The sequence below is a fragment of the Podarcis vaucheri genome, assembly GCF_965113315.1.
Source record: "Podarcis vaucheri genome assembly, chromosome: 6".
In the NCBI taxonomy this organism is placed as follows: domain Eukaryota; kingdom Metazoa; phylum Chordata; class Lepidosauria; order Squamata; family Lacertidae; genus Podarcis; species Podarcis vaucheri.
In genome coordinates, this window is record NC_138764.1 from 60,817,120 (window position 1) to 60,830,299 (window position 13,180).

Here is a 13,180-nt window from a genome sequence, read left to right on the forward strand (position 1 = left end):
GGCAGATATTTAAACATCCCCAGAAACGATAGACATTGCAGATGTTTTTTGAATGTGCTGGACAAAGTAGAACATATTCTCTTCTACTGTCCATTGTATACCCAGCTACGCAAACACACGCTATCCCCTTTTCTGGGTAGTCTAACATTATAGCACAATGAAAATATATGATTCTATCTGTCTTACATTAACCCAGAAGTAACTGCAAGGGTGGCTGAGTTTTTATCAATAGTATCTCTTAGAGTGGTGAATGGCACTATTTAGCGGGAAGAAACGCCAATGAAAATCCTCGTTCTTACATATTTTTACATGGCTGTTTATTTGTATATATGTTAAAATTTTATATATGGGTGTTTTATGATGGCCTTTATTTGTAATGCCTAATAGAGGTTTGGAGAAGAAATAGACTGTCATTGTTACCTAGAACAGCTTGCCTTTGGGGGGAAAGCGAAGCATCTGATGCAGCTCAGAGCTGGTTAATGTAATAACTGCTGAAAGTTGCTGGTACCATCTTAGGCAGATGCATGGATATGCTTGATTAAAACAGCACAGTCAGAATGAAGGTTCTTGCTCAGTTTCACAGTTGGCATCTCCCAGAACATCCCTTCCTTGCCCCAGCCACAGAAGTGAGATGTGTGCAGTAGCGAGTTGAATGAAAGAAGTAGCTTACACCAGACAGCATTTGTGATCTGCATGCTTTTATAAGGGTCAGGCCTTGCCAGATGCTGTGGCCCATTGCCTTTCAAGAGTCTTCTCTGCTCATCTTGCTGGTTACCCTGAACTTTTCTTCTTTGGACAGAGCTGGAGCTGGCATGCAGATTGAATCTACCTGACACCCCTCAGATTCCAAATTCAGGAGTCATTGCAAACTTGAATCCTGATACTTGTCCTCCCTACCACCCTTCCAGCCAGGCATGACTTTCAAGAACATTCTGTGCATTCCAGGTGGCTGCAAATGGTGGATACTGCCCACAAGTTTGGTGGTGCTCAAAACCTACCTTTAACAAACAAATCCAAAGTTAAAACAAAAACCAGACTTCGCATTATCACACTCATATAGTTGAATTAACGCCCTCTAAATGCTGCACTTTCTGTCACTAAAGTGAATTAGCATATCCATTTCACCCATAAACACACATGGAAAGGATGGGGGAAACATCGTACTTCTTCACAACTTTGACTGATCCTACAACAGGATGGTAAAATGGTTTTTAGAGGTAGCTTGAGGAATGCAAAACAATACAAGGTTGCATCTGCAACATTACAGCACATTGCTTCCCTCATAGAATCCTGGGAATTGTAGCTCCATGAGGGGTAATCTACAGCTCCCATGCTTATTTGGAGGAAACCATCTGCTTCAAATGTATGGCGTGGATATTTCTTAGTCCTTCTCAGTTTCCAGTGAACACATTTCAAATAGGTGAGGGCTCTTAGTCCAATAATTAGTAATAGAATGCTACATAAAAATTTTGAGAAGCAAAAGTATTCAGATTTAATGGAGTGATTTCAATAGAAATTTTGGCCTGAGATTTTGTTGCTGCTGTTGCGATGATAGAAAGGTAGGACTATAGATATATAATCCTGATGTATCGCAAGTATTGAGAGAGACAGAGACTCATCTACACTTCTGCTTGTACTGTCACCCCCCCCCCCAGAAAATCCACTCCTTAATGTTGAATCGGAGCAAACATTAGCGGAGTTTTCTGCAGATTGATATTTGCTCTGATCAGGGCCAGTCCAAGACATTTTGGCACCTGAGGCAAACCACAAAATGGTGCACCCACTCCCCATCAGGGAAGAAGGGGTGAGTGAAGTTCTACATCAGGAACAAGTGTGTGTGTGTGGGGGGGGGGTAAAGATCTACACTGGGATTTGCTGCTCCTCTGGATCCTGCCACCTGAGGTGGTTACCTCACCTTGCCACATGGGTTGGCCAGCACTGTCTCCAATTCAGCAATAAAGAGTTCATTTTCTCAGGGAAAGTGGTGGGACAAAGAGAAAACTGCCCAGATCCATGCATATGAGGCACAGGACAAGAGGAAGTGTGGATGAGCCCAGAGAGAGATTGCACCCAAATTTAATCCCAGTTTCAGTTGGGTGCTGCAGTCAAGAGTCTATTAAAGAAAGATGTTGCATCCAGCCTAGGACGCACAAATGAACAAGAGAACAAATTGCTGGAGCAGAATTCCACAACTCTGGTCTTCATTGCCAGTTACACCCCCTTCCGGTTAGTTTCCCTGGGTAGGGCTCTACTAGCCTTCAGTTCTTTGAACCAAATATTCTTCACATATATTCTGCCTTTTTATTAAGTCCACATTGTGTTTTGGGACTCCCAGATGTTATCATAACACATGGATCACTGCTAACAATTAGCACTACACAAAGTGATTCATGTGGCTGAAGCAAATCGAGTTTTGCATGATGGGGAAGAAAAGTATTCTGTGGTGGGAGGGAGAGGTCATATATAAGCCAGGCTCTGGGAACACAGGGACAGATTAAACAGTTCTTTGAACTAGGATGCCTTGTTCGTTTGCTGGGAAATATATCAAACCCAACCCGTGTCTTCCCCTCTGCATAGCCCGAGGAACCCTGCTCATATCCAGATGTCATTTCTGATCTGACTCCTCAGTCCTTACCTTTAATGTTTTGCCTATGAATTACTTTTTAAACATTTATGTTATGTGGATCTGGAGAACTCCCTTTGAATAACTTTACCTCAGGCTACAGAGGGAGGGAGAGCAAGGTTTTTGCTTGGTTTAAATGATTCTAAAGACTCACTCTGCTGCTTGGGGTGGTGGCAGCGGCAATTTGGCTGCATAAACTGCATCACTCATAGCCTAAATATTGGAAAGAAAAGGAATGATGAGGACTCCAGGTGACATTAATACATATTTTCTGATGTTACCACATGCATCAGACTGAGATGGCGGAACAGACAGTATCTCTTCAAATGGTAGATTGAGGATACCTCTTTTGAAAGCTTTCCCAAGTTTTAAAAAAATTCCCTACAGATAGAAAACTAGCATATGAGGGAGAAGTGTTCTAGTGTAGCCCTTTGCTTGCTTACTATTTAAAGGGAGTAATTGATTTAGAGAAACATTTAAAAATGTAATCTCCTACCTAGAAGCTGAAGTACCGCAGTCTGTTCTTCAACCACAGCATTCTATTCCTTCATTTTACTGCACAGAGCAGCCTAAGTTACAATGCATTGCGACTGGGATTCATTTAATCAATTTTATTTAATCCTGATTTATATTTGCATGCCAATTAGCCACGGCCAAACCCAAGGGGTCTGCATCTGTTTTACTGCCAAATATCACTGGTCCAAGGCCTGCCTTGAAATGACAAGAAGCAAGTAGAAATTGTTCACCTAACTCAACATGTTCTGTCTGACTTTCCCTCTTTTTTTCTTGGGTGTGAGTGACAAAACCACTTCGATCATTGCTATAATTCAGTAGGGCTGCTCAATTCCCTAGGATATTTCTCAGTTAGGTAGGGCTGCTAAATTCACTGAAATGTTTCTCCTCAAACTGCTGGCTCAATTCTGCAAAATTTTAGTAGAATCAGTGTTTATCGCCAACTAGCCTGCTTTTGAGCTTGGGATCCTGTTTGTATGAAGCATGTGTTCCACCACTGTAAAGGTAAAGGTAAAGGTAAAGGTACCCCTGCCCGAACGGGCCAGTCTTGACAGACTCTGGGGTTTGTGCGCCCATCTCACTCAAGAGGCCGGGGGCCAGCGCTGTCCGGAGACACTTCCGGTCACGTGGCCAGCGTGACAAAGCTGCATCTGGCGAGCCAGCGCAGCACACGGAACGCCGTTTACCTTCCCGCTGGTAAGCGGTCCCTATTTATCTACTTGCACCAGGGGGTGCTTTCGAACTGCTAGGTTGGCAGGCGCTGGGACCGAGCAGCAGGAGCGCACCCCGCCGCGGGGATTCGAACCGCCGACCTTTCGATCGGCAAGCCCTAGGCACTGAGGCTTTTACCCACAGCGCCACCCGCTTAAATCTAAGGGTAGAGTTCTCACTTTGAGGATAAAATGTTCCACTTTAATGTCATGGCTGATGAGGTCCAATGCAGTGCTAATACAATCTGTGTAGTCCATAGGTGTGGTTTTCTGTGTTGAGCTTGGGAGAGCCTTAAGGCATCCCACCAGGTCTAGGCTCCACCAGGGCCCATTGCCAGGCAGCACTGCCAAAGCCTTTAGGATAGGATAATGAAGAAACCTAAATGCAGCCTACATGACCTTTTTTCAAACGAGGACCCTAATATTTAAAACAGGAACAAATCACATATCTTTTTTGGCCACTATTTTGGGAAAAAATTAGTTTGAATAACCTTGACTTCTGGTACTTGACTTCTTGACTTCCAGTATGGCAAACAGCCATATTGGAAAAGAAACTAAAAGAAGACAGAGGACAAAGTATGACTTTTTCCAATTTGGTTTTCCTTTATTTCCTATACAAATAAATTTGAACACAACCACCCCACCCCACTCCTACAGTGTATCAAGTTATTTGGTTACAAAAAGCTTATAAAGATCGACTGCTTTGCTTTATGTACATATTTCTTTGCCACACACACATTTTTACTCTGTATTGTATAAATTTTCCTGTTATATACTATTTGTTTTATGTTTGTTATTGAAAAGCAATAGAAACTTACATTAGAAATAAATAAAGTTTACAGCAGGAGGCTCTCAGCATTAAGTTTACTGGACAGTATAACAAAGCTTCACATCTGAAAGTTGCAAAAGATGTATCAGTCCTGCATAGATAGTAGAATTATAGAATCACAGAACCATAGAACTGCAGGGTTTCTGAGGGTCATCTAGTCCAACCCCTGAAATGCAGCCAGCAGTGATTTATTTAGTCCAAATATTCAAGCCGGCCTTTTCTTTAAAAAGGAAAAGGAATGTATATCATACAATGAAAACGTTCGTTAATCCCCTATTCATTTATCTTTGTTCAGAAGCGTCCCCTAATGTCAAGGTGACAGTGTTTTTGCTTTCCTTAATAGACATTGGCAACTCAAGGATAATGTTGCCTTACTATGGAAAATGAACATCCTTCCCTGCGACACAGTACTTTTCCTAGTGATTTCATCTCTTTTTATATCTCAGGGACCAGAATAGAGGAATGGAGATTCCAGACAGCACTTCGCGGTATTCTCCGTGGCATTCACTTGTGTAAACCCAATGCGAGTCTCTAAATAGTTTCTAACAAAGATTTCTGACCTCTTCTTTCACCACCACCCCTGCTTCGCTGAAGGCCGACTGTAGGATTTGTTGGTCTGGTCTCCTGGCCACACCATGATGCGTGTTGACTAGCTGTACAACATATACACTACTAGCAGGATTCAATGGAGTCCCATGTGATTCAAGGGGTCTCTGCAGAATCTATGTTCAAAGGGTGGTCAGCATTCAATCTACACAGGCAGGAAAGGGATCCATGTGTAGATTACAATGATCTTTAAAACATGTTCTTCATAAATGCAGCCAAAGGGGGAACAGATCCCTAACCCAGACTGTCGACATTCCATCTTGGACCTCAGGATTGCTTTACCTAAAAGGAAATATTTCAGAATGCAGTTGCTGCCAGGGGAACCAATATTTCCGCATCATTGCATAGCTATGTGACGGCCCTGTTCATGAGCTGAATAAAGAGCATTATGACTCTCTCTTGCTAAACAGTCACCATCTCCCATTCAGCAATGCACTGCATTCATGTCTAGCATAAATTGCAAGGTTTATGTACTCCGCTAAACGTACAGAGTATGTATTGTCGGATGGTATTTTGTATTCCCATTACTTTTTGTTCTTTCTTACACTTTGGCTTACTATTATTATGAAGCAGCCGAAGACCCATCACACTGAATGCTCAATTCCATATGTATGTATCAGATACATCTAGCATGCTGCTGACAAGAAGCTCATGTCAAATAATGAGTAAACATCTCTAGAACCATACAAGGGTGGGGCGTTTTTCTCTCCCACCACATTGGTATAAACAAACAATGCAGCTATTTGGAATTTGTCCCTAAATTTCTTTTTACATAGCCTGTTTCAGGTACGATGAATCTTCTTTTTCACTGAAGGCTGTATACCCTTGAGGAAAATCTTTTGGCGGGTCTTATGCCAGTAGTGGGGAGCCAGAGCCCATATTGGGAGGGACACAACTGCTCCTTTTCTCTCTCTTTCGGTCACCTCCCTTTCCCCCCATTTCCTCCCTCCATGCCATAACACAGGCATGGCCAAACTTGGCCCTCCAGCTGTTTGGGGACTACAACTCCCATCACCCCTAGCTAACAGGACCAGTGGTCAGGGATGATGGGAATTGTAGTCCCCAAACAGCTGGAGGGCCAAGTTTGGCCATGCCTGGATTAGCCTGAGGGCTCCAGTTTAGAAAAAGGAACCCTTCGATGGATGGAATTTCCTGCTTGCTGGTCATAGAAGCAATATTTAGCCGTGTGTTTGTATTTTGTATTAATCCCTGAAAGTGAAGATCCCGTCAAAATCTGTCATGTTGCAACTAAGATTTCATCAGGGTCTTCAATGTTTCTTTTTATTTCTGCTGTTGACTATGTTAGCCTGCAACTGTTACTTAACACATGCCAGTCCTCTTCTGTACTTGTGCAGTGACATAACTCACATGTCTGTGATAGAAGGAAGCAGACACATTGGCAGCTGGTGGCTTATTGAAACAGCAAGGCTCAACTTTCGCCACATGCTGTGGGAGGGAAGGATCCATAGGGAGACAAAGGTCCCTTTGAAACGTGCAAACAGGTGTAAAAAGGCTTTCAGGCTCATATCCATAGGCTTGGGGCAGGACCAGAGATCATCTTGCTCTCAAATGAAGCCATTGTTAACTATGCACGATAGGTGTAAAAATTACCATCGTGTTTTATACTTCCTTCATAGGGCTGTAACAGATGTGTAGGCTTGAGGAAAACTCAGCAACCAAAATCAGAGTTGAGGGAAAAATGCATTAAAAATACAGGATTCTCTATTACAATAAAACTATCGTCATATATACAAAAAGGCAAATAATAAAGCCTTACTAGGCCAAATCCTATGTAGTATATTTTAGAAGTATTTTAATAAATCCTTAATAGGCCAGATCCTGTGCTGCATATTTTTGAAATATGCTGCAAAGGATTTGGCCTGTTAAGAATTGATTACTGAAACATTTGCAGATATTATAATTATGTTACTGCAAAAAATAAAATAAAATCTGTAGTTTTTAAAATACATTTTTTTATTGACTAGGGTTTTTTTTGTGTGTTAAGGACTATTTGTGCCTCAGTTCTTTGCATATTTATGTTAAGGACAATTCAACCCACATTCAGAGTCTGGCATGTGAACGATAAGTACTGGAGCTGCAAAACTGTAAGTACTGGATTAGTACTGGAGCTGCCAGACTTACAACTAAATAACAGAACATTGTCTCCACACATTGCCTTCTCTTGTAAAAAGCAATTGTTCCAGATTCCTGCCCTAAACCCTATTTACTGCATGAATGGAAATGTTATCCTTAAAAATCTTCTAAATGGTCAAATAATTGCTACATAGAACAGCCTGGTTTTCATTTCTTTAAGAAAAATGTTTTTAAATAGAACTTCATTCTGCATTTAGAAATTGCACAAATAATTCCCCATCATCTCCCAACCCACGGCCCTGTTTTCAGCTACAGGCTGATTCATTCTAGCACACCAAGCCTTACATCCTGTATGCTGAGTCATGATCCAACCCTTCAAATGCCAACACTAGTGGAAAGAGTCAGGCTGACAACTTTCCTCTCAGGGCCAGTTCAATCATGCGTGTTTTTCCCTTTCTTTCCCTGTCCATGTGTGAACAGTCTTAGCTATCCTGGGGCAAGAAGTCATGTGGACAAATGTAGCATGCAAATTCAGAGCTCATACTTAACTCCGCAACAATTCCCATGGTGCAGCAGTGCAAAATTGCTATCCCTGTCTATTCCAAGTAACATGAATGCCAAGTAATGTCCAAGGGTGGCCGGGACTATTCAAGTGTACACAAAAAGAGTGCCGCAATTAAGTGTGATGGGGAATAAGTTGTTCATGGGTGAAGAGATTTACGCTTGATAAAGATAATCATTTCCTCAGGTGAAAGCAGTTTTGCCCTATTCTGGTCTGAACATACCAGGGAAATATTTGATAAATCCGTCATTGGCCAGGGAGTAAATAGCAAATTGGAATGAAATTGTGGTGATATTATGATCTAATGATAAATGCTGCACAGGGACATTCTATGCCAACAACAAAGAACGGGCTCATTTTTATAGTTAGCTCCAAGTTATCTGAAGTGCTTAGATGGTTATTTCAACCAAGTGTGAAAATTACAGCATGCTTAGTACCCTCTTGCTTCTGTGCTTCTATTAATAACAGTGCTGTGGCTCTCCTAAAGCTATAATCTGTGACCCTATGTGTCCCTAAAATGGCTGTCATCCTTCTACTTTTGAGTCCACATTTTACCTATCACGCTTTATTTAAGACTGGATTAATTCTTATGATTTACCTATCCTACCATGTGGCTGGATGCCTTTGAAATTCCCCACAAATGGAAACATGGTAGATGTTATGACATAGACAGAGAGGGTGGCCATTTTGTCAGCCAAGGAGAAAATGATAATATAAATAACAGGTTTAGCACAAGAGCAACGGGCATGGGCTTCATCTTATTTCACATTTCTGATATGGCATAAATGTTTCTGTATATGTATGCTCCCTGAGTGCCTTTGATAGATGAGAGTGGCAACTTAGGAACATAAAAACAGCCCTTCTGGATCCAACCAAAGGCCAGTCTGGTCCTATTTCTCACAGTAGCCAAACAGATGCCTCTCTGGGAAACCTTCTGTTGTTTCACAGCGACTGGAATTCAGGGCAGCACCCAAATGCAGTAGAACCGGTGGTGTATCAGTGCTATAACAATGTTACATGACCTTACCAGAGTCGGCTGAAGACATTTTTCTTGTGGAACAGCAAATGTCCCCCGTCAATCTCCCTGCCCCCTCAGGTCAGGATACAGGATGTACCTCAGGCTGGTCAAGTTACTTTGGGGCAGATAACCACACCAATTCTTCACTTCTTCCTTGGCAGTGAGAAAAGAACAATAATAACTTTAACAACAACAACAACTTCACAAATTAAAAAACTAACACCTTGATACCCTTTCAGGACATCCAAAAACAACTGCCTGAGGTGGCTGCCTCACTCTATTTAAGGACTGCTTCCTTGATTCTAGCTGGGCTATAAATTTATAATTTGACATTTTCTCTCACAGCAACTAGAATCACAAGCACCAAACAGCTTGCTTACCGTCCCCTAGTGACAGCTTCTGAGCCATTTATTTGTGCAGCTACTGCGACACACCAGACGGTGCTGAGGTGTTGCTTACAGTGATATTTTAGCTGGTCTTTATCCAGGCCAAGAAAAAGCAACTACATAACTAGGCCAAATACTGGTGATAATCCCTGACTTGCCCATATCAGCCACTGGGCTTTTAAAGCAGTCTTGTCAGATGGAATTGAAGGTGCTTCGGTTAGAAGGCAGTTCGGTTAGAAGGCAGCCACAGAATGAAAAATTTGCTTTCCCACCTTCCTGCCTCCAGCCTAACACCCTGGTACCTCCATGAAACGTCATAACTGGTGCATGCACTGCTATTGCTAACTTGAAGACTGGTCCCCTTTCCACACCAGTAATGCTAAGGTTTAGATGGAGATGAGTGAACAATTCCTTATTCTGCTTTCATAGCTTAATGTTAATGTTTACATGTTGTAATGGTGTTATGCAATAAAAACATTTTAAACTATTATTATTTTAAAATTTTAACTATACAGTACAACAACAACAACAGTTCTGAAGATGAATTTCTAAACAAAAGCTTGCCTCCATTACTTTATGGACTAGCCAGTCCAGTCAAAAGCTCTAATCCACTATCTCGCTTTCTCTTCCTAATATGAGGGATGTTTCTTGCAGACTAAAATGAATGACCTGTGAAATACCTGTGCCTCCTGTTGGACACGGAAAGAAATAGCACAGCACCTTGTTGCATTACAGCAAAAAGTGCTGTTGCAGCAAGTCTAGTCTCGGAAAATAAGACAAGGGGACCAGCTTCACTTTAAAGACTATTGCGGCAGAGTTGCTCATCTGGAAGAAACCTGCCAGCACTTTCCTATCACCCAGCTATTAGAGATTCCCTTCGATGCAGGAGGAGGCAGGAGGGACAGCAAGCCAAATGACCATGCACAGATGTGAATTTGGGGAAATGCGAGCACTGCGATTGCACTGGGCACACAGTAGAGGAGGAGGAGGCCTTCCCAAAGCCCAGTTAACGCTTTCCCAGCTTCAAGAAGGAGGGGTGAGGGCTCTGCCAAGGACCTAGACTCCTCCTTTCCAAAGACAGCCAAGCACTTACAGGACCCTGACAGAGCCTCACATCTCCTTCCCAAAGCATGGCTTAAACTGGTGCCACAAGGCTGGAGGAAGTTGTCTAATGGCCTTGCACAGGGTGGCATATTACCCTTGCCATGCATCAAGGGAAAAGGCAGATACCCTTGCCAGCCAGTTACCTCCATTTTCTCACTGTGCTTGAACAGCTAAATGGCAGGGGAGTGTAGGACCCATCCTCCACATGCCTTATCATGTCCCGAGCACATATTCCAATATCCAGAGCTTTATGGTAAAACACAGGCTTCAGCCAGCCCGCCGTTGTCCCTTGAGTTTTGTCATGTCCTTAATTTGGTCGTGGCACCCTATCATGTCCCGAGCACATATTCCAATATCCAGAGCTTTATGGTAAAACACAGGCTTCAGCCAGCCCGCCGTTGTCCCTTGAGTTTTGTCATGTCCTTAATTTGGTCGTGGCACCCTACAATGTGAACATGTGTGTGGGGAACTACCATAATTTGTTTTCCAGGATCTTCCTGTTCACGCCATTGATGTGGCTTTGCTGCTGAGAAGTTTCACATTGCCAGAACAGCCATCTCAGTGGCAACACCTGTAATAGTGAGCTTTACTTACAGCCTCAAAATCAAATAAAACAGTGGCTCTGTATTCAGAACCATTTGATTCATGCCAACGTGCCATGGAAGGAATTTTGCTGCTGTTGGAATCTGAAGAAGTTCCTTAACAAGGCTCATTATGGTGGCTGCAGGTGCCCTGGGCTCAGAATTATGAACGCCAGAGGTTCATTTTCACCCCACATGTAACTGTCACCTCATCAGAGCCTCCTTCAACCAATCCAAGCTGCCTGAATGTAATTATAGATTAACTTGACAGACTAACACTCCCTACCATAGCCTCCTGGGTAAAACAGCTGCACATCTGGGGGGGGGAAAGGTCACGAGATAACTTTCATTCTGCTGCCACTTCAGATTCTGCTGCGTGCTGTGGGCTTCAGAATAACCATAGTCCCTGGCCCTGCAAGTGATAAATTAATAGCTGTAAAACTCTAACTTGCTTCAGTCAATCTCACATAAACTGGTAAAGAGAGATGATGATGAGCTTCTGTGCTCTGGCTGCCAGAGTGTCATTAGCTTTTTGTTACATCAAATAAGCACCCTGGAAAGGAGTCTGAGATGAGCTTGTGGCATTGCCATCATCTCATGTTTGTACTGATATAAGCACACATTTCTTCACTGATTGTTCTCCTACACCCTCCACACTATGGAAGAACAAGCATAGATGTGTCACCACGTGAGTGGATGAGATTATTATTTTTTAAATGTTCCTGCTGCCTGCCATAGCAGTGACAGGCGTTTCTAACATTTCCCTTTGAGAAACAGATAGTGTGGAAGCAATGCTTTACAGCAAAAGTGCCCATGCCAACTTGATTCGGTTGCTTTGAATGGGGCGAGTCCAGACCTCTTGTTTCCACTGAGCTGTATCCAATGCACTAAGTCACACAGTGGAATACTTGCTACACTGGTGATTCCCCCCCCCCCCGTGCCAGCAGAATATGGATGCATGAGGGAATGCATAAGCAGGTTTCTGGTAACCTGGTTGCACAATGGATTGTGCAATCTGCTGCCCAATGAGTTTCTGCTGGTGCAACTGTTGTGTTGGAGCCCTTCCTTCAGAGCTCAGCAAAACCACCCTGCCAGGAGTGTCAGCTTGACCTGCAACCATGGGTGTCTGGGGCTGTGGGTGCTATGCAGCATGCATGGCCCTGGCACCAAAATTTATGGGAGCCCAGCCCCTTCGTAGGAAATTTTGTGGGTGCTCTGGCACCCAGGGCCCCAGGGAGTTGGCACCTATGCATCCTGCCCTGCCTCTCCTTTTCTCGTTAGCTGTAAAGGTGTCACAAGAGTCTTAATTGTTTTTAGCAGGTACATTGTGTATACAGTGGTACCTCGGGTTACATACACTTCAGGTTACATATGCTTCAGGTTACAGACTCCGCTAACCCAGAAATAGTGCTTCAGGTTAAGAACTTTGCTTCAGGATAAGAACAGAAATCATGCTCCAGCAGCGCAGCGGCAGCAGTAGGCCCCATTAGCTAAAGTGGTGCTTCAGGTTAAGAACAGTTTCAGGTTAAGAACAGACCTCTGGAATGAATTAAGTACTTAACCCGAGGTACCACTGTGTGTGTGTGTGTGTGTATATTACTGTTTTTCCCCCTTCCTTTTTAAAAGGGTCATGGAGATGCTTTATTGTTTGAGCCCTTTATTTGCTACTTTGGAGACAAAAGACTTGAAAGGTGGTGCAGTTGGAAATAATGAATAAACACACTGTATAAAGAAATGTTGGCTTAATTATGCGCTAAGAGGTATTGCACAGGGAATGTTGTGGCACCTCAGGGGTTCCATGCTCTAAATCCATGCAACGAAACAACACTCTTATGTGAGCTTGTGCATGCCTACAATCCCCTGCACAAAGTTTCAAAAGAAATACAAAGGAAAAGGGAACATCACCCCTAGAGGCTGTAAATGAATCCCAGATAAAATATAGTGTCTCTGGCACAGTTGTGCCAAGTTCGGCTCAAGAACACCTCATTAGATCTGGGTCTAGCTTGTTAAGCACACCTAGTGCTGTTTCAAAATGGTTGCCTCAGAAACCCCCTGCTTTTATGAGTGATAAGCTGGATTATTTATAGACCAAATATGCACCTGCATAATATGTTCAGCCAGTATTATTTGCAGACTCCTACATTTGAGGAGTGG